A 7,623-nucleotide genomic window follows, 5' to 3' on the forward strand; every position below is an offset into this window, starting at 1 on the left:
CATGACAGACAATTCTAATGCATGTGTACTTTTGAGGTAGACCTCAGCCCTGAGCTACTGTCCTTAGCTGAATTGCCCAAACATAAAGACCCCGTTATAACAATGTGGTGTATATGAGCAAATGGTGTTGCAGTTTTGGGTTCATTGCCCTCTCTCTAGTATTGTAAATACAGTGGTACCTCGCAAGACGAATGCCTCACAAGACGAAAAACGTGCAAGACGAAAGAGTTTTCCATTTTTTGAGTCGTTCCGCAAGACGAATTTCCCTATGGGCTTGCTTCGCAAGACAAAACGTCTTGCGAGTTCTTGTGAGTTTGTTTCCTTTTTCCTAAAGCCACTAAGCCACTAAGCCATTAATAGCCGCTAAGCCGCTAATAGCCGTGCTTCGCAAGACGAAAAAACCGCAAGACGAAGAGACTCGCGGAACAGATTAATTTCGTCTTGCGAGGCACCACTGTAGTGTGTAATAATATTTTATGTGTTAACCAAATCCTGTACTGGTTCCGGGCTATTTTGCTCAATAGGCAAAATTATCTACCTGAACGCCTCCACCCCCCAAGAAATTGCTAACTTCAATTTTCAAAAATGGGTGTCTTGTACAAAAAAATGAAAAGCACGGAACTTGAAACTGCTATTTTTTATTATTTTTTTAAAATGCAGTAATAAGTAATCTGTTTAAAACTGTGCTCCTCAACAGGCCAGTACTGTGCCCCACTAAGGTCTGTACCCTAGACGGCTGCCTAATTGGCCTAATGATACCACTGGCCCTGACAAAATCAGCTGTAGGGTGCAACCATATATACACAGTATTCTAATAATAGTGTTTGGAGTAGAATGAACTCACTTGACAGTTCCCTACTGCTCAGCAAGACTGTGGGGTGTGTATGGTGTGGGTAGGGATTGATATTGTCATGTTATCAGTTTTAAGATGGATAAGCCTGGGTAATTGCCAGGACCCCTGAAATCTCGCACTGCTGTAGAAATGGGGGGCGGGGCGGGGCATGTAACACAGGCACTTACTCAGGGTTCGCGTTTCCTTTTGGAAAGGAGGCATGGCAGAGATTGCAGTGTCTTTATGAAATGCAGTCATACTGTTAACATGCCACCTAGTTTGGCCCTAAGCTGCTGTTGTTTGAAAAAGTCTGTATGAATACAGGCAGACAGCCATCCTGGTCACCTCACAGTATACCTTTTAATTTTGATGGGAGCCACTCCCTTGGGAAATATAGACTAAAGTTAGCAAAACTTCTGGAGGACATACTCAGCTATTCTGTGCTTGATTACTTGAAACTGAGTCAGAGTAGCTCTTGCAGAAAAAAGAAAGCAATCTCACCTTACTACAAGAGCTTTTCAAGTTCATTCTGAGTCATCATGACAAGAGTTTGAGCAGCAGGCTAGACTGCATGCAGAGTGTGTGTGTGTGTGTGTGTGTGTGTGTGTGTCTGTGCGTACTTGTGCTTTGAAAGAGTAAACAGCTTTGATACAAGGTATACCCTTGAAGTTATGTCAAAATGACCTTGGTAGCACTATGTCACATCAAACTGATGCTGATTAAATGCAAACATTTGCATGGTGATTATGTGGCACCAAAAAGGAGGAACAAATTGAAGAACTTTCCCCCCAAAAATATTAGTACACCTGTCCTAATCCAGCTGAAGTTACTTGTGCTAGCTAAGGTCGATCAAACAAGTTAATTTGTCTCGTTGCCTCAGTGGGATCCATGGGGCAGTCATGTACATGCATCATCAAAGGTATCATTGTTTTCTTATGAGCTTACTCCCTAATTAGTGTGCTGAAATCAGAACCAACTAACTCTAGTTTTGTCTACGTCCTCCCCCTCACTACAGAGTTCTACAAGGAGGAGGAGGAAACTGGCAGACCAAGCCACCTGCAAAACTGTAATTAAGGAAGCAGACAGTGGGGAGTTAACTGAGGGTGGACTGGTGTTGGTCAGTTCCAAATGCCTCTTCATCACCTTAAGCAGGTGATGAAGGCTGCAGCTCCCCACCCCACTGACTGCCCGCCATGCTCTAGAATTCAGTGGCATGCTAACTCTGACCATGGGCATTCTGTTTGACTAATAAGACTAATAGCCATTCATCTCTCTCTCTCTCTCCTCCATTAAATGGACTAATTCCTATTTAAAGCCTAGCTAGCAACCATCACCACATCTTCTGACAGAATATGCCCACACAAATGATGGATATGCTCTCTGTCTGGTTCCTTGTATATGCTCTCTGTCTGGCTCCAGGTTTCTTTGGGCCTTTGAGCAACCAAATATCACTGGGGCACCTTTATCACCACCTCTTCTATTTAAGAAAAAAACCCACTGTGATTTTGCTCTCTCCTTCCCCTCCCCCGGCTTGTTTTTTGTTTGTTTGTTTTGGTTTTTTTGTTGTTCTGTGGGGTCCTAACAGAGACAGATTTAAGGCAGTATGACCAGTTTCCCCACACAGGTTGCCAAGCTGAGGGGATGTCTTCTTGCCTCACAGCCCAAACCATTAGTGGGCAAGAGATGTTGGAAGTTCAACAACTGAGATCATTCAGTTTGTAACTTAAGGGTTGGTTCTGTTAGTGTTAAAGTCAATTAGCCTAGAAGGAGACAGGTGGATGTGTTGCTTAGCAACCAAGCAGAGTGGGATGATCCTCACAGAGGTAGCACATGCTCTTATTAGCTGTATAGTTCTGAGGAAGATTTCATGTCTTCCTGCTTTGTACAAGGCCTGAATTAAGAAAGACAAAATCTCTGTGTTTGTTTCCCCTCAAATCATACACTGCTTTGTTCAGTTTACTCAGTACTATCAGGTGCTATCAAGCCTTTTCTCCCCAGACTCCGTTTATTTCTGTGACTTTGCTAACAAGAAGTGCCCTGCTGGCCAAACACTCTGTTCTCACAGTAGCCAAGCAGATGCCCATGGAAAGCCTACAAGCAGGGCATGAGTGCAAGAACACTTTCCGCACAGTGGAAGTGGAGCCAACAATTGTGGGTGGTAGCCACTGATAGGCTTGTCCTCCATTCATATCTGTCAATGGTCAGATCATGGAACAACCTTCCTTTAAATCCAAACACCAAGCTTCTAATGTCCTTCTGCATCCAGCACAAAATAGCATTGTCTTTGTATTGTCGCACAGTTTAGATCATAAGCTCATTGTGCAAGGGGCTTTAAAGAAAAGAAAAGAAAAGAAAAGAAAAGAAAGAAGATTTTGCCTATATTGCCCTGTGAAGCATACATTGATGGCTCCTATATAAATAAAATAAACAATAGTGATTGTTGTTAAAGCTCTGGAAGTCCTCCATAACTTATCTGATGCAAAAGACCTACCAAAGAGTTATAACATGAGTTTGGGAGAAAATGAGGTTAATTCTCATATATTCCTTTTAAAGACAAAATAAAAATTGATCTCCCATGCCTTATAAAACAGCATCTAAGATATCTTACCATATAAAGGATTTCACATTAGAAAAGACATCACTGAGAAGAAACAAGAAATGGGTTTTATGGCACCTTAAAGACTTACAACTTTAATAGATTAAACAATGATTAAGAATACTCAACAGCTTATGCAATTAGTTAAATTGAAAGTAACTAGTCCCTTACATTTTTAAAAATTGGTTCCTTTGATACTTGCAGAAGAATTGCTCATTGTCCTTTATCAGAGGATGTTTGTTCAAGCATGTCATATAATCCCGTCAAACAAAACTAACAAACTTTGTTTCTTTTCTTACAGCCAGTTCATACGTTATTTGGAGCCAGCTGATGCATGGAAAAAGACTTCTCACACAAGTGGTGTCTTACGCAAGTTGTGTGTAATGTCAGAGCAGGTACTCACAGAAGATCGCAATGGCTACTTGAGCAATAACAACACAGGGCTTATTTCCAAGGCCCTCATTGGCATTGCTAAGTAACTAGAACAAGATGAGAAAAGTAAAACTTTAGTCAGATTAAAAAAAAAGTGACTTGAAGAATATTAATCTATTGGCACTGAAAACATTTGGAGGGTCTCTACAGAAGCATAGTTATAAAATGTTATGGTTTCTGGTGGCCTCAAATATATTGACCACTAAAATGTCACTGGGGGAGGATTAAAGATAATTTTCATACCATTTAGTTTTACTTTATTGAGTGTATAGCAAAACTGGAAGATGCCTATAGAACACCAGCACTGTATGCACTTAAAGGAAACCCATAAGTCAGCCCACTTCTCTTCCGAGTCTGGATAGACTTGGTAGACACAGAGGGCAATCTTGTGGGAAGATCCAAAGGGATGAATAGCTTAGGATGTAGCTGATCTCTGGCTCAGCTGACTGATTCCTGGCTCAGATGGGCTCATCCTATAAAATAGTGGTTTAGGGCTTAGGCCTAGTTGCCAAGTCATCTGACTAGGCTGAATAGGCTTAGGATCCAGCCTAAGTCTCCCCCTCTAGTCATGCCACACCACACCTCCATCACGCCCCTTGCAAGGAGACTTACACTTGCCTCATCTTTGCCAGCTGAGCCCTGGATGAGCAAATGACACCTGCATATTGTCAGCTGAGCCAAGATTGGGGACTTTTATAGGATTGATTTACCTCTGCCAGGGTTAGGCAGAGTGGCAGCAGCTTCCCCACTGCTGGACAGGTTTTGGATCTGGTGCAACTTTACGCCAGGTTAACGTACACCAGCTTCCTTTATGCCACCTTCTTAAGCATAAGCTTGCTCCCACAATGAGTTATGCTTTATCAAATGTTTCTTTGAATCAACAGACAAATAGTAATTCTTTTGCTTTTATTTAATAATAATAATAATAATAATAATAATAATAATAATAATAATAATAATAATAATAATAAATTTTATTTATACCCTGCCCTCCCCAGCCAAGACTCGGCTCAGGGCAGCTAACACCAGGTACAGTGGTGCCTTGCAAGACGAAAAGAATCTGTTCTGTGATTCTCTTCGTCTAGCGGTTTTTCGTCTTGCGAAGCAAGCCCATTGACGGATTAGCGGATTAGCGCTATTAGTGGCTTTTAGTGGCTTTTAGCAGCTTATCTGCTGATCGGATCAGCTGATAAGCAGCTTAGCGGCTTAGAAAAAGGGGGGGAAGGAAAAAAACCCCACAGGAACTCGCAAGGCATTGTCGTCTTGCGAAGCAAGCCCATAGGAAATTCGTTTTGCGAAGCACCTCCAAAACGGAAAACCCTTTCGTCTAGCGGGTTTTCCGTCTTGCGAGGCATCACTGTAAAAACAATTGATTAAAATACAACTTATAAACAAGATTAAGTACCACATTAAAATGCAGCCTCATTTCAGTAGAAACTCAAATCAAAAACTTTTGGGATGAAAACGTCAACTCTTCACCAAGGCCAGCTATCCAGACTGGTCCTACGTGGGCCAGAAAAAAGCCAGGGAAGTCCCCAAATAGGAGTTCCATCACAGAAGGAGAAAGGAAAAAGGAAAGAGGGAAATTAATATTTGTTGTTATAGTTAATGTATGTTACCTTTTACCTTATGTATGATCCTGGAACCTTTTACCTTATGTATGATCCTGGAACAAAATTCTTCTAGTTGATTGTGCTCATATATAATTTGAAATCATATTATTGATAATAATAAATTGAAAGGGGAGACAATGGCACATTGAGTGAGCAGGTAAAACAGGGCATCAGAAATCTATATATCTGTATTCTTTTGGAGAACATTTGATATTGCAGGGCATTTGGCTTGGTTATTCTTCTACCCTCCCTTTCATTTATTCATTAATTCCAAAATGAAATGAGCCAATGTGGTGCAGTGGTTAAAGGGTTGGACCCTGACCTGGGAGACCAGGATTTGCATCCCCACTCAGACATGTGTGACTCACTGGGAGACCTTGGGCCACTTACTGCCTCTCAGTCTAACCTACCTAACAGACTTCTTGTGATGATAAAATGCAGAGAGAAGAACCACAAGGTGGTCCCTGAGCTCCTTGAAGGAGAAGGTAGCAAGTATATGAAACAAACAAACAAACAAACAAAAACAAACGTACACCTCACTTTTCAACAATATCCCCGAAAGCAGGTTATGAAAGCAAACACTACAAGTGAATGCTTGTAAATGCTAGTAGCAAAGTGCCTGCTTGGGGCTCTTTTCTGAATGACCAGCGTCACTCTGCTTGCTCATTTTTCTTTCACTTGGCCTGAAGCTGCTTCTCCAAGAGGACAGAGAAAACATTCCAGTTTTGCTTTGGTTAAGAGCTCAGCTGCTCGCCCAGACATGTTAATTACTCATTTAGGTTACTGATGAGGAACATCCTCTGCTGGGCTTTTCTTCCTTTGGCTTTTTTTTTTTTTTAAAGAAATATTGGTTTTTGTCTCCCCTTACAGTCTTTCACAATTTCAGTATTGCTTTGCTCTCTGCTGCCATTTTTTCTTTTTCAATTCCTGGCCAAGAATGGTTGATTTGTAAAGATGGTCCTTTTGAAATTCAGTTAACTGATTGGTGGAACAAAATTGCAATAAACATATCAATATGTCTTTTGGGACATTCTCCTGCTTTGAATTGTATTTTATTTTTTTGGAAGGGTGTGGTAAATAATGTTTTAAATGAGTAGTCCTCTTGCAGAGCTTATTTAGATCTAATCAAAGCTTTGAACTAGAGAGCTTCCCTAGTCTTTGACACTGAAGATACATATTTCAATACTGACTCTTGTGACTATAATCTGTTTTGAACTGTTTTTAATATTGCATTTTTTTTAATTGCTGCAATCCACCTTGGGACCTTATGTTGAAATTAATCACCATCTTCCCACCAAAATGATGGCTATATTAATGTATATGCTTTCTATTGCTTAGCTTTCTTTGATAGCCTTTCCACATCTCATAGTGAAACCGTGAGGCTGGTGTGAAGTTTGGTTGCTTGACAGCATTTTGAATTAGCAGCATGGAATACACACAACCTTCTTGCCAGTTTGAACAACAGATTAAATTCTAAACATGCAAAAAGGAGAAAGGGGAGGGGTTGTTTTCCTGCCTGCTGGTGTTTGAAAGGCCTTGAAATCTATTGACTCAACATGTTCATAATTTTCCCCACTGCAGTTACCAGGGTGAAATGGCATTAGGTCCTTTCCTGAGAGGTGAACTGTTAAGTGATTTCCCTAGTCTAGTTACTTTCACTGCTTTCTCAGCTTTCCAGATCTTTTTCTCATGGTCTGCCCATCCCTGAGGCAGGCACCTCAGGTGGGAAGGAGGGGCAGAATCCAAGGGGCAGCAGCCCCATGGTCAACTCACCCACTGCCACCAGAGAAGTGTGGGGAAGCAGCAGTGGCTTCCAGGTTCCAGTGATATCTTTTGAGAGCCTGCCCCATGAAATCTCATGAGGTCTCACTGGAACCCACTGCTGCCACCACTTCTCTTTGCTCTACCACTGTGACTGCAGGTGCTGCCTCCTGCCACCAGAGAAGTAAGGAGAAGTAGCCGCAGCAGCTGTGGCTTCTGGCTTCTGGGTTCTGGCAAGATGTCACTGGAAGCTGCTGCTGCTTCTGCTCACTTCTCCAGCACCAGTACGGATGCCCTCCCTTCCCCCGGCAAAGTGAGCAGAAGCAGCTGTGCCTTCTGGTGAGACTCTAGCAGGATCTTGTCAGAAGCCACCAGTGCCCCTTCACCTT

General features: G+C 41.9%; 1 long non-coding RNA gene across 1 annotated transcript; it reads left to right on the forward strand.

Moving 5' to 3' along the window:
• Positions 1–3,726: 3,726 nt before the first annotated feature.
• LOC310698371 lies at positions 3,727–6,501 on the forward strand. Its single transcript, XR_014521467.1, has 2 exons — positions 3,727–3,823; positions 5,295–6,501. It is a non-coding gene; the product is annotated as an uncharacterized lncRNA (long non-coding RNA).
• Positions 6,502–7,623: the final 1,122 nt, after the last annotated feature.

The sequence above is a fragment of the Podarcis liolepis genome (genome assembly GCF_965112155.1).
Source record: "Podarcis liolepis genome assembly, chromosome: Z".
Classification (NCBI taxonomy): Eukaryota; Metazoa; Chordata; class Lepidosauria; order Squamata; family Lacertidae; genus Podarcis; species Podarcis liolepis.